Source organism: Tamandua tetradactyla, chromosome X (assembly GCF_023851605.1).
Source record: "Tamandua tetradactyla isolate mTamTet1 chromosome X, mTamTet1.pri, whole genome shotgun sequence".
Classification (NCBI taxonomy): Eukaryota; Metazoa; Chordata; class Mammalia; order Pilosa; family Myrmecophagidae; genus Tamandua; species Tamandua tetradactyla.
This window is the reverse complement of record NC_135353.1, coordinates 24,976,067-25,002,846: the sequence shown is the minus strand read 5'-3', so window position 1 is coordinate 25,002,846 and position 26,780 is coordinate 24,976,067. Positions and strand designations below refer to the sequence as shown.

At 42.5% G+C, this 26,780-nt stretch overlaps 1 pseudogene across 1 annotated transcript; it reads right to left on the bottom strand.

Moving 5' to 3' along the window:
* Positions 1-2,427: 2,427 nt before the first annotated feature.
* Positions 2,428-25,229, bottom strand: LOC143671644 (zinc finger protein 449-like; annotated as a pseudogene). The gene is made up of 5 exons (XR_013169627.1): positions 25,098-25,229; positions 22,185-22,603; positions 20,327-20,531; positions 5,861-5,974; positions 2,428-5,700 (listed from the first exon to the last, which is right to left on the bottom strand). The product of XR_013169627.1 is annotated as a zinc finger protein 449-like (transcript).
* Positions 25,230-26,780: the final 1,551 nt, after the last annotated feature.

Sequence of the window (26,780 nt, the reverse complement as noted above, 5' to 3'; positions counted from 1 at the left end):
GCTTAGACTCCCTTTCAGCTAGAGAAGCCCCAACATTTTCACTGTTTTACATAGTGTGCCTTCAAGAAAGATTTTCACTGATCCAAGCATTTTGAAGCTCCTCCATCCCCAACAAGAAAAGTTGAGAATCACCCAGATAGCTGATCTATCCCTATTTCTAATTCCCACTACCCACTTGCAAAGAACTCTATCCCTCAGAATGCTTTCCCTTTTACATTCATTGGTGAAACATAACCAGACTGTATTTCCCTGCTCTTTTTCAAACAGTTTTGTAGAAGTCTGAGGTGGCACTTTTCTTTTTCTTCACCCAGATCACCACGCTCCTCCTGGAATGTTCCCTTGCATGCCCCACTCAATAATTAGTTACACATTGAGAACAACTGAAATGCCCATCCGCAGGGGCCTGACTCCATAACCGGTGGTGGTGTAATCACTCCACGGACTACACTAGAGCCACTGAAATCAGTGTGGTGGTCTTCTGTGCACTAATGTGTAAAGATAAACAGCATATATCATTAGGTGAAGTAAGCAGGTTTCTGGTAAAGAACTTTTTTTGTAAAACCCAGAAAGCATTTTAAGGGTCACATATCTGGAAGAATATATGAGAAATAATCTGTTCACATTTAGAGTGGAAATGGAGGAGTTAGGGGTGTGGGGGCAATTGTGTTTCCCCTGTATGTCCTCTATACAACTTGATAATTTTTCCAATAAGCATGTTAAATTTCAGTTCCACAATAAACGTATTACATGAAGCAATTCTCAAGGTAAATTAAAAAAGAAAAAATAGAGCAAGCAAAATGTTAGGGAGAGACTTCCGTGTTTGCTTGCTTGTTTCTGTAACTTGTGTAGCCAAAAACTGTTAAATATCAGAAGGTGAGATATTTGTTACCATGGGGTGTGGAGGTTTCAGAATGTGATATTGAATAGCAGACTGTGCCCATAGAGAGACAGATACGTGAGGTCTCCAAACTAGGATGCGATTAAATTCACAAGTCAAATGAGCAGCCTTAGGCCAACATTGAAGCAAAGCACACGACAGACCTACTCTCAAAGGAAATACACACACTGAGGCAGGCAGCAAATTGATGTAGGCACGGACTCTTTCACCAGGGCACAAAGTCTTTCCACAAACAGCGTGGAAGCTGCAAGGTCTTTGAAGATCTCAACTTGGATTTCACACAGCATCACTTCTGCTGCACTCAATTAGCATCAGACTCAAGCCTGCCCAGATTGGAGCAGCGGGGACACAGAACTCACCTCTTGTTGGGAGGAACATGTGTTTCCTATTGCTGCTGTAACAAACAACCACACACTTAGTGGCTTAAACAACACAAGTTTATTAACTTACAATCTCTGGAGGTGACATGTCCAAAACGGGTCTCACTAGGCTGAAATCAAGGTTTGGATAGGACTGTGCCCCTCTGGAGTTTTAGGGAAGAGCTCCTTCCTTGAATGTTCCATCTTCTCGAGTCTGCCCACTTGCTTTGTCTTGTGGCCCCTTACAGATCATGTTGCACTCCAACCTCTCTTTCTGTCGTACACACTTCTGTCACACTCCTACCTCCGACTCTTTCCCAAAACCCTTCTCCTAATGCCGGACCCACCCAGATAATGCAGGATAACCTTGCTCCGTTAAGATTCTTCATTCATCACACCTGCAAAGGCACGTTGGCCGTGGAAGGTAACATATTCACAGGTTAGGATGGGGTCAACTTTGTGGGGGAGGGGGCCATTATGCTGCCAACAAATGGACTGACAAAACATTTGCAACCGTGTTTTAGAACTGTCTAAATATAGGTATATTTAGATACCTATAGGTAAAGGAACCATGACTTGGAGGAGTGTCAAGGTCATTTATTTGGGAAACATTATGGAAGCCCTTCTCAAAGCTGAAATATCCATCTCTCAGTTTGAATGTGGAATCACTGGCATGAAAATTCAGACTTCCTTGTCTCTTTCTTCTTCCCTTGGTGTATGTGTGTAGGGGACATTTTAACATTTGTGCGAGCACCCTGACGGAAACATCTTAGGAGGAGGGACTGCCCAGGGTGAACTATACTGCCTCAGGACATAAGGCAGTGAAAGCTTTTCCTCCCTGAAGGCAGACCAAGAAGTAGAAGCTCGAGGCCTCTACTTCTTTGCTGCATACCCACTACTGCTACTCTCCGGCCTTCCTTAGGAAGGCAGCCTCAGTGGGAAGAAATGGTTGAAGAATGACTATAGTATGCAATGCAAAGCAGGAGTGAGACAGCCACTCCAGGGCCAATAGGTATGGTCTGACCTTCACGAAAGGACTCAGGGTTTAGCTTTCTGAAGTCATCTCCAAGAATTCATACATTCCAGTTCTTAGGTTTCGTGTGAAAAACATTCATTAAATGCAACTATTTAGAACATATCAACACTTTGTTATATTTTAATATTCTAGATTCCTAAAAAGTATGGGATAGACTTTGCTAGGCCTCTGAAAACTTTTGTCTGGCAACGCCAAATGGAAAAGTCTGGGTGGAGGCTGACATAGGCATGACTCTGGTGAGAAAACTGCCTGCCACACCCAGGCCTACCAGTTGTTAAAATCCCCTGAAATGGGGCAGAGGGAGATGATTACAATTGTTAATGAGAGGCTAAGAGATGAGTGCTCTTCCTATCTCATTCCATAGCTGTTACGGAGATGAAGCAAGGCCTATGCCCAAGGCTGAAGGGTAAGATATGACTAATTGTGAGATCCTTCAGAATGTGTCACTAGGCTGGAAATGGGAGAGTGTTTCAGGAATAATTAGCATGCAGTTTCCTGGAGGATCCTGACTGTTTCTCTTGGGAATGTCATGGGGACAGCAGGTCCAAAGGACAAAGAATTCTCTCTCTCCTCCCCCACCTGATTTTGAGCCGTTTGGGGGATGGGTTACTTGAATTCCCTAATTGCCTTAGTTTATCCTAGAGAGCATACCCAGCACACTATGAAATATTCTCTGCTGATTCTGGAGTGTCTCTGTCACGAAAAAAAATTTAACATGCCCCCCCTGCAGTTCTGTCTCTGTTTTCAGGAGGACAGAGAATTATGAAACACTTCGGTGGTGCTTTCTCAGCCTGGTTGGGAGAGACTAGGTCTTTCCTATGTCCTGTAGCCTCCTGTTTTTACTGTCAGACTTAAGCCGGCCTGCTGTTAGCAGTCTACATATAAACTCCATATTGTGTGTGTGTGCGTATGTATTCATAAAACTTATAAAAAGGGGGTGGGGGAAGAGCACAAAAATTCAGAGAGACAGAATGGGGAGAAACCCAATTGCCTCTGCACAACTGGCCCTTCGTAAGCATCAAGGATTTTTCTGAAGATGTAAAAGTACTTGAGAGATCCAAGACTGCCTTTTAGATTTTTGCCCTACAAATAGAAACCTACTATTCTAGGGTCTTTAGAAAAATTAACAACGTTATCAACTTGTATATGTGTTCAAGAAACCTAAATGAACAAGAAGACTAAAATAGAATGACCCTCTATTTCTAATCACAATGCAGTAGACCAAGAATTAGGAGGAAGATGTCAACATTCCCCAATACTTGGGTCAGAGGAAATAACAAGAAAACAGCAATAACAAATGATCTTGAAATCATCCATAAGAATAATACATGAAAAATCATGCAATGTCAGCAACCTACAGCTAGGGGAAAATTCATAGCCTTAAATGCATAGCCTTAAAGGAGGCCAACAACAAAAAAATACAATATGCTTATATTTCATGAAGCTAATTGGGGGTAATGCCTGACTCTAAATATATTTCATCTTGGCAACACTTATTAGGTAGGTACTTTTATTTCCCCTTCATAATACTTATGAAGTGGGTACTCATTTTATCCTCCTCTTTTAAAAACGTTCATAAGTATAACTATAAATAGCTATGCAAACTTCTAACTAGGTTAATGCTTCCAAAAGCTGTTTCACATGTTTCTGGATGCTAGTCCATAAATATATATTAAAGCTTAGCATAGACAGGGCACAGTAAGGGATGAATATATGAGGAATAGATGTCCTCTGCTCTGTAAAATTGCAGATGTGCGTTTATGATAAAACTGGGCGAAAGGGGAATAAAGCTCATGTTACGTTTGCAACTACTCCAGCCAGCTAAAACAGACTGTTCAAATGCTAAAACTGATGCATAAACACAGCACGGGGGTTGAACAGAGGAGAGTGATTCTGACTTGGGGTGGTTCCAGGAGTGAGCTGCTGTCCTACTGTTCAGATGAACTAATCTCTAATAGTTAATGAGATTGAAACAGGAAAGGCTGTTTCATACATTTCCACTGGATGAAAATACTGCAGAGGTACAGATCGATTGGGCACAACTATTGTTACTGGGATTATCCATTATATTGGGTCTGGACCTGAAAGGAATGTAATCATAAAGGCTTTATGCTTACCGTTATGATATGATTAGCTGGGGCAGAAAGCTTTCATTGTAGTGAAGAAATTAGGGTTGGTGAGGCAGAACAAATCAAACCTAGGTCAGTGGCAAGAATAGGTGGATCCTTGAGAGCTCATATGCTTAGATATGGGTTTCAATTAGCAGAAGGGAAAAAAAAAAAAGCAAAACTGTGGGGTGGGCCACAGTGGCTCAGCAGGCAGAGTTCTCACCTGCCATGCTGGACCCTGGGTTCGATTCCAGGTGCCTGCCCATGCAAAACAAATAAGCAAAGAAACAGAAAAAAAAAATGTGTTCATAAGCTGTGAGAAAACTGTTCTTTCAAATCAAACAGGCTACTGCAGTGTAACACTTTTAAGAGTTAGTGTCCATTCTAAATGGACCTGTTTCCCTCAACAATTCTTAAAGAGGTCTTTGCTGAACCGAGTGACTTGGTGCATATTAAGGGCAGCTCTCTCTGAAACTTTTAGAACAATGACTATAAACTTGTGTGCCTTCTCCCCTGTCTAAAAATCCTCAATGAATCACAAGGCAGCTGGGTCACTGTCTAAGGCTTTTCCCACAATAATAGGAAGTAAAAGGTGCCACCTATGTGTGCGTTCTCTGGTGCAAGTAAGAGCTGTCATTCGAATAAAACTTTTCCAACAACTACGATAACTATAAAATTTTACAACTGTATGAGTCTTCATATAAGTTTTAAGAGTACCTGTGAATGAAAGTTTTCCCACCCTCAAGACACTTGTATGTTTCTTTTTAGAATGGGTTTCCTGGTGCCCTATAAGGTGTGACCATGGAATAAATCACTTTCTATAGGTAGTACCTTCATCAGGTGTTTCCCCTGTGTGAAGCTGTTGGTGACTCCCGAGGTGAGAACTACAAAGGACACTTTCCCCACATTCAGGGCACTTGGGAGGTTCCTCTCTTGAATGAATTATCAGGTGCATGGTTAATTGTGACTTTTCAGCAAAACAATTTCCACACAGAGGACACTGGTGAGAATTCTCTCCTGGACTATTTTCCCCAGGGGTTATAAGATTGAGAGGCTCCTCCATGTAGGAGCTCTCGGAATACTCTCCTAGAAAGCGGTTCTGATCATCTTCAACCTTTGTGAAATCTGTGTGTAGCTCATCTGGGGGCACTTCCCACTGACTCTCTACTGGTTCACAGTCTTTTTGTGATGTGGGGTCATGGACAGCATTCCCCTCTAAGGTAAAAACGAATGAATGCTTATCCTCCAATTCTTTCTGCTTCAAAGTATTTTCTTCCTTTTCTTCCCCGATATCAAAACCTGAGAGAAGAAATAGAAATTGCAGCTGTCACCTGGTAGAAAGCGAGGGAATTACACACGTTATATAAACTCTGAAATTAGAATCTCAAAGATCTTTACCCTGAATAAGGCTGAATTTTTCTTTGCCTCCTTCTCTAGTAGTCAACGGACAATAACTTACCTGTTTTGGAGTCAAGGAGTTGTTGTCTTTCTTTGGCATTCTGTAATTCCTTCTCCCACAAATACTTACTAAGGTCCAATGAGAAGCTCACATCAGGCTTTGGGATTGGATATTCTGGCCATAGGAGAGATAGGAAGCAAAACAATGAGTCACAGCAGTTGCTTTTCTTGGTTTCTGGTCAATTTCTTGGACAAATGGCCTCTCGATATCTATTTTGTTCTCAATTACAATTGCTTCACCTGCAGCATCTCACTAGAGTATTATTTTTTTTAAATAAAGGGACAAAACCCAAACGAAAGGAAGATCCTTTTGAGTGTGACTCAAGACTCTTCTCCTCAAATCCATGGAAAGGGACTGAATCAATTTTGCACTTACATCAATGTGCTGAACTATTTCTACATCTATTTGGAGTATAGAATTATTCAGGTTACAGCCAAAACAGAAATGTATCTTCCTAAAGTTTCTCATATTGAAACTGATAAACATTGTGTTAAAGAACACCAAGAAGAGAGAGAGAGGTAGAAATGAGAGTGATAAAACTGCTTACTGGAATAATTCCAGTTAGATCTTCAAATTAAAATGAGAAATAAACAGGGTTGGCAACCAGCAAGAGCTGGCATTACGTATTTGTTTCAGCTGAAGTCTATAGAGCATTATCTTGAAATCAGCCTACATAACTACCAACTGGTATTCTGATCTGTCAACCTATGGAAAACAAGAAAAACCTTCCACGACTCCTGTCCCCCTCTCCTCATTGACAGCAGTTGAGTTTTGTATCCTCTTTCCTATATCCGTTTCCCTGCTTCCTCATCTCTGGAAAAGTTTACTGGTTTACAATAAAATGTGGGTTGGAAAATTCTAATTTAGGACCAACTTGTGGTAGGAACATGTTGATGCATTGACATTGACAATAAAATCATCCAGTTAGCTTGGCTCAGATTAATTCAAAGAAAAATTTCAACTTCAGAATATTGCATCAAAATGTAGGAAGTGGAGTAAAATACATTATTTCATAATTTTGTGAACAAAAAGTCAAGCTATTAGATTTCCAGGAAAATAAAATGAATTACAAATAAAGTGCTTTTACAGTCACTGTTCTGTTCATCTTTGGATTTCAAAGCTAAGAGTGGGATGGAAAATGAATGTGTTTCAAGTAAAGTAAAACTAGAGGTCCTAGATGAAGGAAAGCTGCCATCGAGTAAATGTGTGAGGGAGCTGAATCGTGGGACAGTGGAAATTATCAAAGTATTAGGGTGGCAGAAACTTGGAGGCCTAGAATATCCCACTATGGGAGACAGAAGAAAACAATCCAAGCTACAGGATCTGTTCATATGGCTATTCCATTCCCACAGAGTATGGGGATGAAACAAGGGATGCTGTAGATTTCATAAAATGCCCACTGGAAAACCAGGCCCATGAAATTTCCCCTTGGGTGAACGAGTAGCTATAAGACCTTCTCAGAGATGAAAGCAGCTCTAGAGTCAAAATCTAGTACCCATGAGAAATAAGACCAGAAATATTCTTCCTGGGAAAAGAGTCTCATGGATTTCTCATGAGCTTCTGCCCTCGGGTCCAGCTGCTATGTTCGAGACAGCACCAACTCAAAGAAGCCCGAGAACTTTCACCTTAGTGCTTCTGCCCCAACGGAGTACTTCTTGGTGGCAGCTTTCAAAGCTCCTGGCCCCAAATGGGTGCATCAGGAACATCCCACGCCCTAGGTGCACAGAACATGTGTTCAAACTTGAGCTTGTAATGGACATTTCAATTCTGTACTAACCTCTTCAATGTTGCCTGTGCGACATTCAGTTCCATGGGTGTTCTACTTTGCTAGCTGCTGGAATGCAACACACCAGAGATGGATTGGCTTTCGATAAAAGGGGATTTATTTAGTTAACGTATAGTTCTTCAGAGGAAAGGCAGCTAACTTTAAACTGAGGTTCTTTCTTACGTGGGAAGGCACAGGGCGATCTCCGCTGGCCTTTACTTCAGGCCTCTGAGTTCCAACAACTTTCCCCTGGGTGATTCCTTTCTGCATCTCCAAAGGCCTGGGCTAAGCTGCGAGTGTGGAGATGAGGTATGCTGAACTGCTTTGGCCGTGCGACGTTGCGCTCTCTCATTTAAGCACCAGCCAATTAAATCAAACATCATTCATCGCAGCAGACACACTTCCCAGCCAACCGCAGATGTAATTACCAACAGATGAGGTTCACATGCCATTGGCTCATGTCCACAGCAATACAACTAGGCACCTTCACCTAGCCAAGTTGACACCCGAATCTAACCACCACAATGGGCATCAGGTGTACCTCATCCTGGCCTCCTTGTTCTATTAAAGCCCTACTCCTGCAACTACCACCCATTTCTGTTCCTCTACCTTATACTCCCAGCATTTGTTGGCCAGGCTATTTCCCATTTCCCTTTGACCAATCTTACAATTTTATGACCCTGGTATCTGTATGCTACTATTATATATTGAATAAAATACCATCACTAAAGAGTAATCAAGGAACACGCTTTAAAAAGTGTTCACAGATGTTAGCCCTAATTTCCCAGTGATGATAATGCATTGCCCAGGGTATGCAATATTTAACCTAATAAATGGAAGGAAAAAAGCAAAACACTAGCAGAAACCGGGAAGCATGGGGTGTGTAACTGTTTGAAATATGTTCAAGAATTCTTTGCTGTTCCTCACTTCAAGAGGTGAATCTTAATTCTCCTTTCATTACACATCGCTGCGTGGGACTCAGTAATTTTCTCCTAAAGAATTGACCGTGGGGAAAGGGATGTTGTATTGTGACTCGGCTATAAAAAGCATTGCCGCTTCCTCCTTCGTCTCCCTTGGATTGCTGGCTATGCCGTTGAGGACACTAGAGCAGCTTATGGAAGGGCCCTCACACCAAGGCACTGAGACCTTCTGCCAACAGAGCGGAGAGCGATCTTCTGAATGGATGCTCTGGCCCAGTTAATCTTTTCAGATAACTGCAGAGCCTCTTGTCCTCCTGAAAGTAAACAAGTTGCCTCTACTTTCTAAAAATGCAGAAGCTTTAGGGTAACATTTGAGTTATTTGTTACGCAGCAATAGACACCAGCAGAGAAGAAGCACTTTAAGTTGCGCAGAGAAGGTGGTTTGATGATGAATGTTCCGCCGACCACATGCTCAGGTAGTATCTTTAACACAGTTCCATTAACAAAGACTCTGTGCTATTAAGGTGCCAATGGGCCATGAAAAAAATTCCACATTTTCAAATGCTTGATAGATTTTATACTTTTAGGACCAGCACTTCTTCCACTGACTTCTCTCAGTGTGTACAGGAATTCTGACATTACTGTATAATTCTGGCAACTAGAAGTGTCTGGCTTGAGTTCCCATGAGGTTTCATTTGCTTGTTTTAAGCTAATGTCTTTCATAGATCATTTTCTACTTCAGAAATGAAATTCTTCACAGGTTACATGGGATTCAGCTCGGTTCCTTCTACTGAGCTGTTTAGGTAGGCAAGTAAGTGTATTTTGTATTATTTATATTTCATAGCCTTCTTGCTAGTGACCCCTTCAAACACTTGAACATGTTTTCTCTTCCTTTCTGATACTTCCATTATCTGATATCCTAAGTTGTCATCCTGCAATATTTCAGGGATCTTGTTTCTCACTTACTAAGACTTCCTGTACATAAGGAGCACAATGATAATCCTATTTTAAAACCAAAGCCTCCTATGGCTAGATCCGCCCTCTCTCCAAATAGATAGAACAGAGGATCAATCAAGAAACAGAGAACCTAAATAATATGATAAATTAACTAGACCTAACAGACGTATATGGACTGCTGCCTCCCAAAACAGCAGGATACACATTCTTCTCAAGTGTTCAAGGAACATTCTCAAAGACAGACCGTATGATGGGGCACAAAACAGGTCTTAATAAATGTAGAAATATGGAAATTATGCAAAGTACTTTCTCTGACCAAAATGGAATGAAGGTAGAAATCAATAACAAATGGAGAACCAGAATGTACACAGAGATATGGAAGTTAAAAAACATGCTCTTAAACAATCAGTGGGTCAAAGAAGTAATCACAAGACAAATCGGTAAATATCTTGTGATGAATGAAAATAAGAACAGCATGTTCTAGTTTTCTAGCTGCCAGAATGCAATGTACCGGAAACGGAATGGCTTTTAAATAGGGGAATTTAATAAGTTGCAAATTTACATGTTCTAAGGCTGTGAATATGTCCAAATTAAAGCAAGTCCATAGAAATGTCCAATCTAAGGCACCAAGGGAAAGATACCTTGGTTCAAGAAGGCCGATGATGCCCCGGGTTTCTCGCTCAACTGGAAAGGCACATGGTGAACATGACGACGTCTGGTTGCTTTCTCTCCAGGCTTCTTGCTGCATGAAGCTCCCCCAGGGACTTTTTACTCTTCATCTCCAAAGGTCTCTGCTGCATGGCCTCCCAGCCTTGTGGCTCTTGTGGTTCTCGGGCCTCTAAAAAGGGACTCTCTCGAAAATGCTTCCTCTTTAAAAGGATTCCAGTAAACTAATCAAGACCCACCCGGAATGGGCAAAGCCACATTTTGTGGAGATAATCTAATCAAGGTTCCAATGCAAAAAGCTATGTATGTTTAAAAGAAACAGCTGCCTCCACATGATGGGATCAGGATTAAATCACAGCTTTTCTTGGGTACATAATCCTTTCAAACAAGCACACACCATATCAAAACTCATGGGATGCAGTGAAGGCAGTGCCGAGAGGGAAATCTATAGCTGCAAATGCCTACATTAAAAAGGAGGAAAGCGATAAAATCGACGTCCTAACTGAAGAGCTGGAGGAACTGGAGAAAGAATAAAAACTAATGCCAAAACAAACTGAAGGAAATAAATAACAGGGATCAGAGCAGAAATTAATGAAATGGAGAATAATATAGATAGACCCAACCTTGTTTTTTTGATAAGATCAATAAAACTGACAATCCTTTAGCTAGACTGACAAAGACAAAAAGAAATAAAATCAAAAATGGGGGGGGGGGGATTACCACAAACCCTGAAGAAATAAAAAAAAAATGGTAAGTGGTTTCTATGAACAACTACATGCCAACAAGCTAGGCAATTAAGATGAAATGGACAACTTCCTACAAATACAAGAACAACCTATATTGACTCAAGAAGAAACAGGAGACCTCACAAAACCAATCACAGTTAAAGAGATTGAATCAGTCATCAACAATCTATAAACAAAGAATAGCCCAGGACCAAACGACTTCACAAGCAAGTTTTACCAAGCATTCCAAGAAGAATTAATATCATTTCTGCTCAAATTCTTCCAAAAAAATGGAGAAGAGTGTGCTGGTTTGAAAGAATGTATGGACCCTAGAAAAGCCATGTTTTAATCAAAATCCCATTTGGTAAAGGCAGAATAATCCTTATTCAATACTGTATTGTTTGAAACTGTAATCAGATCATCTCCCTGGAGATGTGATTTAGTCAAGAGTGGTTGTTAAGCTGGATTAGGTGACGACCTGTCTCCACCCATTGGGGTGGGTCTTGATAAGTTTCTCAAGTCCTATCAGAGAGGAAACATTTTGGAGAATAAGGGGTTTGGAGAGAGCAGAAAATGCTACAGTACCACGAAGGAGAGTCCATGAGCCAGTGATCTTTGGAGATAAAGAAGGAAAACGCCTCCTGGGGAGCTTCATGAAACCGGAAGCCAGAAGAGAAAGCTAGCAGATGATGCCATGTTTGCCATGTGCCCTTCCAGCTGAGAGAGAAGCCCTGACTGTGTTTGCCATGTGCCTTCTCACTTGAGAGATAAACCCTGAACTTCATTGGCCTTCTTGAACCAAGGTATCTTTTCCTGGATGCCTTTGATCGGACATTTCTATAGACTTGTTGTAATTGGGACATTTTCTCAGCCTTAGAACTGTAAACTAGAAAATTACTAAATTCTCCTTCTTAAAAGCCATTCCGTTTCTGGTATATTGCATTAAGGTAGCTAGAAAACTAGAACAAAGAAGGAACACTACCTAACTCATTCTATGAAGTCAACATCAATCACCCTATCGTCAAAGGTGGAGAAAGACACTACAAGAAAAGAAAACTTCAGACAAATCTCTCTAATGAATATAGATGCAAAAATCTTCAAATGCTTGCAAGTAGAATCCAACAGCATAAAAGAGTTATACACTGTCACCAAGTGGATTTTATTCCAGGTATGTAAGAGAGGTTCAACACAAGAAAATCAATGAATGTAATACACCACATTAACAAATTTAAAGGGGGAAAACCACTTTAAATGATTTAATGATCATTTTCATTGACACAGTAAGGCATTTAACAATATTCAGCAACCTTTCATGATAATAACACTTCAAGTTGTAAGAATCAAAGGAAACCTCCTCAACATGATAAAGGGGATACATGAAAAATCCACAGCTAACATCATACTCAGTGGTGAGAGACTAAAAGCAGTTTCCCTCTAAGATTGGGGACAAGCTAAGGATGCCCTCCGTCACCACTGCTATTCAACGTTGTGCTAGAATATCTAGCGAGAGCAATGAGGCAAGAAAAAGAAAGAAGAGGCATCCAAATTGGAAAGGAAGTAGAAAAATTGTTGCTATTTCAGATGACATGATCCTATATTTTGAAAATCCAGAAAAATATGACAGCAAGGCTACTTGAGCTAATAAGCGAGTTCAGCAAAGTGGCGGGATACAAGATCAACACGCAAAAATCAATGGTGTTTGTTTCTATACACTAACAATGAGCTATAATCAATAAAGAAATTCCATTTACAATAGCAGCTAAAATAATCAAATTATCTAGGAATAAACTTAACCAAGGATATTAAAGACTTGTACATAGAAAACTACAAAACATTGCTAAAAGAAAGCAAAGAAGATCTGAATAAATGGAAAGACATTCCATGTTCATGGACAGGAAGGCCAGATGTCATAAAATGTCAATTCTACCCAAATTGATCTGGAGATTCAATGCAATGCCAATCAAAATTCCAACAGACTATTTTGCAGAAATGGAGAAACTAATTATCGATTTTATTTGGGAGGGTAAGGGGCCTCAAATAGTCAAAAACATCTTGAAAAAAAGAATGAAGTGGGATCTATCACCCTTCCTGATTTTAAAGCATATTGTAAAGCCATAATGGTCAAAACAGCATGGTACTAGCATAATAGTAGACATACTAATCAACAAATCAAACTGAGAGCTCAGAATAGACCCTCAGATCTATGATCAATTGATTTTCAATAAGGCTCCCAAGCCCATTCAACTGGGACAGAACAGGCTATTAAATAAATGGTGTTCAGAGACCTGGATACCCATGACCAAAAGAATGAAAGAGGACTCCTATCTCACACCGTATTAAAAAATTAACTCAAAATGGATCAAAGACCTAAATACAAGAGCAAATGCATGAAACTGCTAGAAGAAAATGTAGTGAAACATCTTCAAGTGATAGGCAGTAGTTTCTTTGACTTTACACCCAAAGCACAAGCAATGACAAAAAAAATGGCATCTCCTCAATATTGAAGACTCCAGTGCTTCAAGGACTTTGTCAAAAGGCTGAGAAGGCAACCGAGTCAATAGTAGAAAATATTTGGAAACACATATCTGATAACAGTTTGATATCCAGCATATATAAAGAAGTCCTACAACTCAACAATAAAAAGATAAGCAACCCAATTAGGAAATGGGCAAAGAATATGAATAGACGTTCATCCAAAGAGGAAATACAGATGGCTAAGAGGCACATGAAAAGATATTCAGCTTCACTAGCTACTAAGGAAATGCAAATAAAAACCACAATGAGATATCATCTCACACCTACTAGAATGGCTTCAAAGAGGCAACTACAAGTGTTGGAGAGGATGTGGAGAAACTGGAAGACTTATTCATTGCTGCTGGGAATGTAAACTGGTATAGCCACTGTGGAGGACAGTTTGACGGTTCCTCAGGAAGCCGAGTGTAGAGTTGCCTTATGAGCCGGCAATCCCACCATGCAGGATATACCCAGAAGATCTGAAAGCAGGGCCATGAACAGGTATTTGTACACTGATGTTCATAGTGGCAATATTCACAATTGCCAAAAGAAGGAAACAACCCAAGTGTACGTCAACAGATGAATGGATAAACACAACGCAGTATATATATATATATATATATATATATATATATATGATGGACTATTATTAAGCAGTAGGAAAGAATGTAGTCCTGAAGCATGCGAAAACATGGATGAACCTTGTGGACATGATGTTGAGTGAAATAAGTCGGACACAAATGGACAAATTTTATATGATCTTACTGATATTGGCTAATTATAATACGTAAACTCATAGGCATAAAACATATAATAGAGGTTACAAGAAAATATAATGGGTTAAAGAATGGGCAGCGATTGGTTAACATGTGCAAAATGGTTACCTTGGGTAAACTTACGTTTGGGAATGGACAGAGGTGATGGGAGCACGTTACTGTGAGAATTATTAACAGTGATGAATGGTGTGTGAGTGTGGTGGAAAGGGGAACTTAGAATCATGTATGTCACTAGAAGAAAAGTTGGAGGCTAATACATAGGAATGTATAACACAGTGACCAGTGTTGGACAATGTCTGTGATTAACTGTAGAAACTCAAAAAGTTCTTTCATGAACTAGAGCAGATGTATGACAGTAATGTAAGGAGTTAATGATCGGTGGGTATATGGGGAAAATGTACCTATTGCAAACCATGGACTATAATTTGAATACTCTTTCACTAACAGTAACAAATGTCCCACACCAATAATATGGGACAATCATATGGGGTGATAAGGAGTATGGAGGGATTAAAATTTTCTTTTTTCTTTTCATTTCATTTCCGGAGTATTGAAAATGTTCTAAATTTGATCATGGGGCTTTATGCACTACTATGTGATGAGACTGTGAACCAGTAATTGCACACTTTGATGGTTTCTACGCTGTATAAATATATCTCAATAAAATTGCATTAAAATACAGTGTTAATTTAAGTAATCATGCAGGAATGGAACAGTAAGTCTCATGTCATTTTGCAAAGCATAATATATCACTTTAAACTGTGACGAGAAAGGGATCATTACCTCTCTCCCCAGTTGTACATTTTACTTGTTTAATTAATCTTTCTTACTATCCCCTGTGGAATACACTAAATTACCCCCATGCTTTAGCGAGTACAACCGTAAAACCAAGATGATGATTGCTGCTTGCATCATGCGGGATTTTCTATATAGCACCATTGATAAGGAGATCAAGTAAGAATTGTAATGCATATGAAGGAAACATTATATTAAAGACTACCACCTGAGTTCTTCCACTTGTTGCAGGCAAAAAATATGGATTTTTAAATTCTTCATACACTATGAAATGTAGGCTTTGTAAAGACTGGAATATAAATGACAACACTTTATACAGTTCCGCTTTGATTATAGTTTCTATACATAGGTACTTGTTGGATTTCCTATATATTACCTCTCTTTAAAAATAAAAGAGTCCATGCCTTTTACATGGGCAACACTTGGTAAAGTAGGCTACAAAAAATGGTGGGTGGACAGAATGATTAAATGCAGAAAGAGGGACCATTTTCTTGACAAAGAGCTACCCTGTACATTATGATATGTATTCGCATTCTATTGGTGCTAAGGCACTGTGCCTCATATTCTCTCCAAATATGAGGTGGAGTCTCACATGAGAGGTGAGATGACTGACTGTGCCCTTCCCCATAGTCTGCCTGGCACCAGCAGAAGAGAGATGGCTCTCCGAATGAAAAGCAGCAGGGATGGGAACAGCCTTAGGGAAGCATCAGAGCTAGCATAGCTCTAGGCTTCCAATGCAAACAGGTCACAGTATCTAGGGTATCAGTTCTCAAGTGGCTAGTTTCAAAAGCAAGAAACTCAGGCAAGGTCTCCAAAAGGTTTTCCAAATCTTTAAATTCATACAATGATCTTGCGTGACATGATGTCTCCCAGGGCCTGCCCATTGGTTCTTGTGCTTTCTCACTGGATGCAATCCTGGTTTAATCGCAACCTCCCTCAAGACGTCAATGACCATCTATAAACCTTTGACTTGCAAACCTCTATCTCAAGCCCTGATCTCTCAAATTCCAGATTGGCCACTTCCATCTCAAGACCTATAAGCACTTAAAAAAAACCCCACATTTCAATCTACGCTCACCTTCTCCAAGCAAATCTGCTCCTCCTCCAGTGTTCTCTGTTTCAGTGAACAGTACACCCTCTACCCAGTTTGCTGGCTAAAAAGTCTGGATGCCACTCTTAACCCTTTCTTCTTCCTCATTCCAACACCCAATCTATCACTCAGTCCTATAAGTTTTATCTCCTAAAGAGCTTGTGAGTCAGACCTTTTCTCTCCATCATCCCTGCCATGATCCTACTTTTCAAAACGGTCCTCTCTCACCTTGATGAATACGATTATAGCAACCTCCTGAATGGGGATCCCTCATTCCAGTCTTACTCATTCATACTGCAGCCAGAGTGATCTTCTAAAATGCAAGGCTGTGCATTATCTACCCCTTCTGAAAGAATTGCCAATGGATCCCCACTGCCCTGGTAAGAAGGCAAAAGCTCCTCAACAGACTGAAGAAGTTTTTTTATGATCCAGGCCCTATTCTCTCTACAGGCTCATCTTTGCCAACCCCCTCATCTCCTCCTCACTGCCACTCACACGGGTAGCTGGATTGACATACTTTTCACATCTCCTCTGCCCAGAGCCCTCTCCCCTCTCCACTTCCACCGCTCACCATGCAAACTCCGACTCCTCATACGGATTAGAACCTAGATCCCCTCTTCCTCCAAGAAGTCTTCACTCTCTGTCAAAGGCTGGTTAGGTGGTCCTCCAGTGCACTCCCCCAGAATTCTGCTCCCTCTGCCACATCTTTGTACAGATCCCTGTTTACATATCTGAATCCTCCACAGGGTTATAAGCTCCGAGAGAGCCGGGGCTGGGTCTGTTCTGTATACTGCTGAATCCCCAGGGTCGGCACAGTGCCTGGCTATGTATGGGGGCCCTTATATATTCATTGAGTGAATAAAAGTTAAAACGTGGGGAGGGAAAAAGTTGCTAAGCCCTAGTAGTAAGCTTGTTATGGGTAGATCAGAAATGGCTATCTTGTACCTTAGATTCTTTCTGACTTAGTTTTACTTTTTACGTCTCCTTTGTTCTCTCAATGTTTCATCGCCTCTTGAAAGTGGCAGTCTCTCCCACCTGTGCGTAGAGGCTAAGAAGTGAGAGTTCTGGCTACATTTGGGCCAGAGTTAGTGGGGAGGGGACCACTGGGAGCAATGTATGAAAATCCCAAAGGGAAGTGAAACACAGGAGCAACCCAGCTATGTGGTGCATGTACCTTTCTGCAACGGAACTTTCACCTCTAGTGCTAACTGTGTAGCGTCTCGGTCAGAGGTTCTCAAAAATTTAACTTGCATCACACTCACTTGGGGAGCTTGTTAAAAACGCACCCCACAGTGTTCAGAAATAGATCCTCTCATCTATGGACAGTTGTTCTTTCATAAGTCAGTCAAGCCAACTCAGCTAGAACAGAACAGTCTCTTCAACAAATGGTGCTTGCAGAACTGGATATCCATATGCAAAAGAATGAAAGAGGATCCATGTTTCATACCTTATACAAAAATTTACTCAAAATGGGGTGGGCCACGGTGGCGCAGCAGGCAGAGTTCTCGCCTGCATGCCAGAGACCCGGGTTCGATTCCCGGTGCCTGCACGTGCAATAAATAAATAAATAAATAAATAAATAAATAAATAAATAGATTCAAAATGGATCAAAGACCTAATAAACATTAGAGCTAAGACCATAAGACTTTAAGAAAAAAGTGTAGAGAAATATCTTATACAACTTGTAATAAGAGATGATTTCCTAGATCTTACACCCAAAGCATGAGCATTGAAGAAAGAAATAGATAAGTGGGAACTCCTGAAAATTAAACACTGTTGTGCATCGTAGAAGTTTATCAAGAAAGTAAAAAGGCAGCCTACACAATGGTAGATAATATTTGGAAACCACATATCAGATAAGTGTCTAGTATCCAGAATATATAAAGAGATTGTCCAGCTCCACAACAAAAAGACAAACAACCCAATTACAAAAGGGCCAAAAGACATGGATAGACACTTCTCAGAAGTGGAAATACAAAATAGCTAAAAGGCACATGAAAAGATGCCCAACATCCCTGGCTAATAGGGAAATGCACATCAAAACCACCATAAAATATCATCTCACACCCTCCAGAATGGCCATTATCAATAAAACAGAAAACGACAAGTGCTTGTGAGGATGTGGAGAAAGAGGCACACTTATGCACTGTTGGTGGGAAGGTAAGCTGGTACAACTGCTGTGGAAGGCAGTTTGGCGGTTCCTCAGGAACCTAAGTATAAAATTGCCATATGATCCAGCAATACCATCGCTAGGTATCGATTCAGAAGACATGAGGGCAAAGACACAAGCAGACATTTGCACACCAATGTTTATAGCAGCATTATTTACAATTGCCAAGAGATGGAAACAGCCCAAACGTCCATCAACAGACAAGTGGTTAAACAAGCTGTGGTATATAGATACGATGGAATATTATGCAGCTATAAGACAGAATAAAGTCATGAAACATGTAACCACGTGGATGGACATTGAGGACGTTATGCTGAGTGAGATGAACCAGAAACAAAAAAGGACAAATCCTGTATGGTCTCACTGATATGAACCGACAATAATGAGTGAACTTGGAGAATTTCAGTTTAAGAACTGAGGTTATCAGGAGATAGAAATAGGGCAGATATTGGGTAATTGGAGCTGCAGGGATATAGTTTGTGCAACAGGACTGATTGTAAAAATTCAGAAATGGATAGCACAATAATACCTGACTGTAGCACAATACTGTAAGTACACTGAATGAAGCTGAATGTGAGAATGATAGAGGGAGGAGGGCTGCGGGCACATATGAAACCAGAAGGAACGATAGATGATAAAGACTGAGATGGTATAATCTAGGAATGCCTAGAGTGTACAATGATAGTGACTAAACGTACAAATTAAAAAAGTTTTACATGAAGAAGAACAAAGGAAAGTCAATATTGCAGGGTGTTGAAAACAGATTGTCATTCCCATGTTAAAACTTCAAATTCTGTGTGAGACTAAAGCAAGAAATGTTTATTTGGTACAAAATTTTGTTTTGACTACTGCATTTCCTAATTTAACTCATACGGACAGTTTAATTGAACACCACAAATACATGGAACCTTGAAGAGGGCATGAGATTTTGTAGGTCTGTCCAGGTTAGTGTGATGCCCCGATAAATTTCAGAGCGATTTGAACAGTGAAGAAAGAAGTATTTGCTAAGTCCCCTTGGGGGAATGGGGAGAAAGAGGGAAAATTCAACTGCTGCATTTGAAGAGTTCCTAATACTCTCACAAGCAGTGGGGACAAACAAATCAATAGGCTGAGCCCTCAAACTTGGGGTTGGTTCCTAGGAAACTTATCCCTACAAAGACAGGCTCAGCCCACTTAAAATTAGGCCTAAGAGTCACCCCCAGAAAACCTCTTCTGTTGCTCAGATGTGGCCTCTCTCTCTTTACCTCAGCCAACACGGCAAGCGAACTCACTGGCCTCCCCCTCTCTATGTGGGACATGACTCCCAGGGGTGTAAACCTTCCTGACAACGTGGGACAGAAATTTTAGAATGAGCAGGGACTCAGCATCAAGGGATTAAGAAAATCTTCCTGACTGAAAGGGGGAAGAGTGAAGTGAGACAAAATAAAATGTGAGTGGCTGAGAGATTACAAAGAGTCGAGAGTTTATCCTGGAGGTTATTCTTACGCATCATATAGATATTCCCTTTTTATTTATGGTGTATTAGAAAAAAAATGCACCCCAGGTGAATTGGAGACAGAGAGTCTCGTTACTGTACTTTGATAAATACTGTTTCAGGTTAAGATTTAACAAGATCAATATTTGGTTCGTAAGTTTGCAAGTGATTCAACCATTTTGAGTGCTCAGAAGCGAGTGTATATTGCTTAAAACAGTAGGTTTGATAACGCTTCTCCTATAAAAGGAATCAAGGAGGACCCTAGAGTGGTAGAAACCCCTCAGGACCCACAACGTTACAGATCACATTGATTAAAATTTGCTGAGGGAAAGGAGTCCTTATCCACAGTACCCATCTTCCTAAAGCCTCCCTGCATACCACACCTGATCAAACGCCTTGAGTCAGGATCATTAGCTTAAGGGGCGCAGGGGTGCCTAATCTCATTTGCTCTAACCTGCTTTTTTCCTTGCTGTGCAGGAGAGCTTCCCCCCTCCTGTGCCTATGGATCAGGGTGGCTAATTGGTGTTTCTAACTCTGACCACAAGGCCAACCCTTCAGAGTCCTTGCTCTCTCAAAACAGAAACAAAAGACGTGAAATAAAACCCTTGACTTACCAGGCTCCAGGAAGGGTTGATATTCCCCAGCAGCACTGTAGGTCGTCTCCTGTGGCTCATCCTGTAGGAGCCACTCCCCTGCCAGTGTGGTGTCCTGCGAAGGTTCCACATCCTGGATTGCAGAGGACTCCAGTTTGATGTGTGGTGGTATATGGGCTGTTTCCACTGGTTCCTGTTTTTCTGAGAGTGTTTCTTGCTTATGAGCCTGGGGGAAATGCCAGAAAACATCACTCTAACTGCTAGACCAGCACTACCCAGTAGAAATATAATGATATCCACCCCTGCAATTGTAAATTTCGTAGTGTCCATAGGAAAAAAGAAAACTGGCCTGAGAGCTCAACCTTAATAGTATGTCTTATTTAATGAAATATATTCAAAATATCCTGAGTTCAAGCTGTGAACAAAACAAACAATTGTTAATAGGCTATTTCACATATAACATTTCACGTGGAGACTTTGGAATATGGTGTACCTTTTTAACCTACAGTATGTCCCAATTTGGACAAGCCATAGTTCACAGGCTCAAGAGCCTGACGTGGCTAGTGGCTACTGTATTGGGCAGCATAAGTCTAAAACCATAAGTATCTCATGTGATAAACAGTGCCAAGACGAGAGAGAAAGGACAGAAAACTACAAACGTACTATATCCAAGGGTAGCAGGGCATTTAGGAAGCTTCTGCTCAGGTAGGCCAAGTGCCTGGACTCGAACAGCTCCCGAGGAGCCCCAGCAACACACAGCCCTGGAGTGCCCTTCATGGCCACCTAGAAGCTCTTCCTCGCATCTCCCAAAGATTCTTCCCTGTGCACAGCTAAAGTACATTAAAACAGAGGGTCTCCATGGTGGTTCTTAACAGCGGCCAGTGCCACCCCTCATGCGGTACTTAGGATGCAATGGCATGTGGAGAGTACTTGAATTTGGAGGGCCAGACATGGGAGAGTAACTCACAAGACAGAACTGTCCACATCATAAGCAACACTTGGGTGTCTCGCTCAAATACACATGTAGGTGAACAAAATATGCCAGGACAGCACCCTGTTAAGCATATGCATACAAAATACTTCCATGTACTTTCAGACCACCTTGAATTTTCTAGGAATCCACTACAGTGAAAACTGAGGAAGACTATACTATTATTTGTTCAGAATTTTGGCAGGCATTCATTCTCACTTTGGAAATTCCCACAACTAGCAGCAACACTGCTGATAATATTTGACCTCTCTCAGTGTGAATTTTTGGCAGTTGCATTCACAGTGATTCTATGCATAAAGTCAAGCATCAGGACACATCATTATGTCTTCAGTTGCAGTCAAGCCCAAATGTGTATATACTGCTTTCCTCTCAAACTTCCCCTCCTATTTCAACCATACTCAAACTGATCAGGGCTTTGCAAAATTTGTCTTTTGCAAAGGGACAGAGAGTAAATATTTTAGGCTTTCTGGGCCCTTTATGTCTGCCTCCTAGCCTTTATTTCTCCTCAGTTTTTAAACTATCCTGTGAAAGGGTAAAAGCCACCATTAAATCATGGTAGTTGTACAAAAGCAAGAAGTTGTCTGAATTTGGCCTGTCAGATGTGCAGCACTATTTTTTTATTTTATATATGACGGTAGATGGATTATACTATCTATGAATTTTATTTTCAGACAGTAGGGGGCATTAGAAATTACATATTATAAAAGGGGGATTGGGTCTGATACTGTCTGACAACGGCTGGCCCATATGGTGACTCTAGCAGTAGAAAAAAAAAAAGAACTGTGCTTCGGAGAAATCTTGGAGATGAGGAATAATGCCAAGGCAAAATGTCTGATCTAGTCCCAGCTCTTGCTCTCTAACTGCAAACATCCCTAACGATGATCTCACCTGCTTCTTTGGGCTCTCAAGTTCTTTCTCTAAGTCTTCTATCAGTGACAAAATTCTTTCTCTTTTCTCTGGCCTGTACAGCCTCACCCAGGTCTCTATCTTCGTGGGCAGAATATTTAGGAATTGCTCCAACACTAGAAGCTCTAAGATTTGTTCCTTAGAACGTTTCCATGGCTGCAGCCATTGATGGCACAACTCGGTCAGTTTGTTGAAAGCTTCACGAGGCCCGGCTGCCTCTTTGTACTGGAACTGCCTGAAGCGCTGACGGAAGACTTCATAGTCAGGGTCATACTCTTGAAGCGTGGAGCCCTCGTTCAGGGAGGCCTGCATCGCACAACCTAGGATCACAGCCATCGCCTCCTTCCAGCAATTTAGAATTGATTTGGGAACTGAAGTTTGAGATTCGGATTCAAAGCCACCTACAGTTGAGGACAGGAAAATAAATGTCAGAAGAAACAGCAGTGGTTAGAGATGGAATCCTTGCCTCCCATATTTCTTGTTAACCAAAGCCTTAAGGCAGCAATTCTTAATCTTTTTGATGGTTTTGAGAATCTGTTGAAAGCTATGAACTCCATAGAAAATACACCTACACATCCAATTCTGCATAGAATTTCAAACAGTTTACAATATCTCCAAGCCCATCCATGATTCCTCAAATATGGTGTCATCTAATACAGTGGCCACTAGCCCCATATGGCTATTTGGTTGAAACTGATTAAAAATAGGGCGTTGCAATGGTGGCTCCGTGGCAGAATTCTCACCTGCCATACCAGAGACCTGGGTTTGGTTCCCAGTGCTTGCCCATGCCAAAAACAGAAAAATAAAACTGCTTCAATCACGCTAGCCTCATTCCATATGCTCAGTCCCTGTATTGCAGAAAGTTCTGTCTGACAGCTCTGCTCTAAAATTCAACCGAACTCAGGAAAAGAACACCTGCCCTTCAGATGTGTTGGCTTCTAATGCCGTTCCCAATCCACTAAACACTGTTTAGTGTTTCTGAGTACAGAAAGACTCAAAGGGACAGGAGGAGGAATGCTAACAAAACTTTTGAATAACCCTCAAGTCCATCGGCTTGAATACCCCTTAATAGCCTTCAATCAAATGGACCTTGGCTAGAGCTGGGCTCTGTGAGAACATCCAACCATCAATCCCTCATTCGTCTTACCTCGGGGTATGCGTAGTTCTGCTACCATCCCCACTCCCCCTGCCTGCATGACATTCCAAGTGGCCTTCCTCTGAGAAAAATCCACTGCAGTAGGCAAGCTATCAGGAATCTGCTCTGCATCCATAAAAATGGACATTTCTTGAGTTCATACTACTTGTCAGGTACTATCCTCAGCATCCTGCACACATTAGCTCATGTAATCCTCACTCATTTTTAGCAGGTGAGTACTACTATTATCCCCTGAATGCACTTTAGCAGAACTGAGGTTTGAATCTAAGCAGGGTTGAATAATTTGTCCAATCTATATAGCACATTAGAGAGAAAAATCACAATGAGTTTAGAATTCACAGTCCCATTAACATTCCATGTCTAAAACAATCAAAATGGACTCAGTGGAGACTCTGAGGTCGAGGAGGCAGACACACACATGCCTACATAAGTGCTAAGGCCTAGAACTGCCCAGGTGTGCTCTGGGCTCTCTATGTCTGCCTGTGGTCTCCTGGACTGGAAGAACGAAAATCAAATGCTCAGGCCTCTCCTTGACTATGAGGAGGCGATACATCATCTCGGCATATGGAACCTGCTAGCTGCCCGACCCTCAGCAAGTTATTTAACTGCTCACCCGAGCCGTTAACTTAGGAACAGAATAATAGCGTCTACTTTTAAAAATCTGCTGCTTAGATGCAGTGCTAGGAAAGCAAATGGCAGTGTGCCTGGTATAGTGCAAACGCTCCAGAAAAGTTTTATTGGTTGTCACGACTGATCTTAGGACGCTTACATTCCCCTGATACTCTGGGTTTCCTTTCACAGGCCCTTTCAAAAGAAAAGTTCCCTGCACACCTTCAATGAAAAGGTCCCTTCACACCTGTACTGAAAAGTTTTCTTCACACCCCCAAATGAATAGATCCCTTCACACCACGATGAAAAGTTCTCCTCATATCTCCAGTGAGAAGTTCCCCTCACGCCCTGAAGGAAAATTCTCCTCAAATCGCCCGTGAGAAGTTCCCCCCGGCGCCCCGAAGAGAAATCCCCCTCAAATCTCCCGTGAGAAGTTCCCCTCGCACCCCGAAGAGAAATTCCCCTCAAATCTCCAGTGAGAAGTTCCCCCCGGCGCCCCGAAGAGATATTCCCCTCAAATCTCCCGTGAGAAGTTCCCCCTGGCGCCCCGAAGAAAAATTCCCCTCCAATCTCCCGTGAGAAGCTCCCCTCGCGCCCCGAAGAGAAATTCCCCTCCAATCTCCCGTGAGAAGCTCCCCTCGCGCCCCGAAGAGAAATTCCCCTCCAATCTCCCGTGAGAAGCTCCCCTCGCACCCCACTGAAAGTTCCCAAGAGGCTGGGGGTTTCCTCTCCCAACCATCCCTGTCGTGATCCCGCCGTCAGGGGCCAAGGAATAAGGCGGTGCGTGAGCCACAGGGCACTTGGGGAAAGGTCAGAGGGACCTTCCTCGGAAAGTTCAAAATCTGGGTTCAGTCGAAGCCGAGGCGCAGGCTGTGGTCCCCCGCGCCCTTCCGCGACGTCGCGCTGCCCGCAGGGGCGTCCCGGCCCCAGAACCACCCGGGGAAGGCGCCGCGGGGAAGCCGGGACCGAGGCCCATGGGGGCCTCACCAAGGTCGCTCCTCCCCGGCTCGTCAGTCAGGGCAGGGCTGCAGGTGGTCAGTGGGCGCAGCCCTGGAGGAGGAAGAGTCCAGTCAACGCGCGCCCTCTGGGCAGTGCCGGCCCCACCCTCCGTCTGGTCCCTCGGGACTCACCTCCTCAGCTGCCGGCTCTGCCCAGCTCACCCGCGCAGGACCCACGTGGCTGCGGACGAGAGCGGGACCTCCAGAGGGCGCCAAGCCCTGAGGGAAGTGCCCCTGTTTCCGGTCCCTCCTCCTCAGTGGCCCCCAGGGGAGGGGCGGGGCCAGGCGGTGTCACCCCAGGGGGGGCTGCTCCCCCATCAGCCCCTGCGGAGCCTGAGCAGCTGGGAACCCTCTTTCCACCTGCTCCGAGCCCAGTCGGTCGTCCCCAAGCTTCTCAGTTTCTGTGGATTTTCCGCGCAATTCAGGTATCCGGGCACCACCCGGCGCTCCCATGTGTGGTTTGCTTTGTGTTTATCCTCTTTGGGGTTCACCCCGCTCATGACTCTCTGGGTTTATATTTCACCAAAGATGGAAAGGTTTCGCACATTGTTCCTTCTGACGCTCACCAGACACCCTCTGTTTCCCCCACTCCTTCCAGGACTCTAATGACCTGATGTTGGCTTCTGATACCATCCCACGCGGATGAGGGCACTGGGACTTATTGAGTTCTTGTGTGTCTTTGTCTCTGGTTTTCAGATTGGGTAGGTGTTGTTGATGTGCCCTCAAGTTCACAACTCTGTCCTCTTGTCACGTCCGCTCTACTAATGAGGCTGTCCAATGAGGTGGTTGTTCCCTCTTACTGTATTTTTCAGTTCTATGGTTTCCAGTTCGATTCTTTTTAAGAAAGTCTGTTTATTTTGTGAAATGGTCAAGAGAATTTTTAACTACTTGGTGAATCCTTTTTTTTTTAATGCAACTCCTTTCAATTCCTTGCTCAGTAATTGACATCAGATTCCTCTTTTTCCATTCTTCCTCAGTTGATTGACTTTCCTCATTCAAATTGTAATTTTCCTGGGGTTTTGTATGAAGGATGATTTTCGACTATATCCTGAACCTTTTAGCTAGAAAACTGAGGTCCTGTTTCGAGTTTTATTTTATCACACACACAGCATGTTTAGATTTGCATGCAGGTCCTGGCCTTGTGTCGTGGGCTGTAGGTTTCATGACGATCTGATTTTCCAAGCCCATGGGTGTTATATTGTTATGCTTGGTTTATCTCATGCGGCTGGGGCTTCCACTCATCCTTGATGATGCAGCTACTGGGTACCAGAAGGCGTCTCTGCAGGTCAGGCTCCTATGTGTCCCTAGGTGAGGAAAGGGATTCTGCTGCCCTCTGGATGTCGGTACTTCCAGTGTTGAGAGCTACTTGTGGCAGGAAACCCCTGCATTGATTAGACTGGACTCTTGTGGCATAATCCCCTTTGCTAGGGCCTCTGAGCAACACAGTGTCTCTGGGTAGACAATGGCAGTCCCAGGCCCAGTGATGTGGGACAGTACGCCTAGACCAAGATCTCTGTCGTCAGGGGCTTCCCCCCTGCAGAGTTCCTTGGTCTGACAGTGTCTCTCTCTCTCTCTCTCTCTCTCTGTGTGTGTGTGTGTGTGTGTGTCTGTGTGAGAGAGAGAGAGAGAGAGAGAGAGAGAGAGAGAGAGAGAGAGAGCCTAAGACCTGCTGGGGAATGGAGTCCATTTCCATGTGGAGTGGAGATTATCTAACTTCAGTGGGAGCCTTTGCTGAAGGATGAGGGCCGTGGAGCACTGCAGACCAGCAGGGAAAGACTGCTGATATAAGTTTACTGTGACCCTACCGTTCTGGAT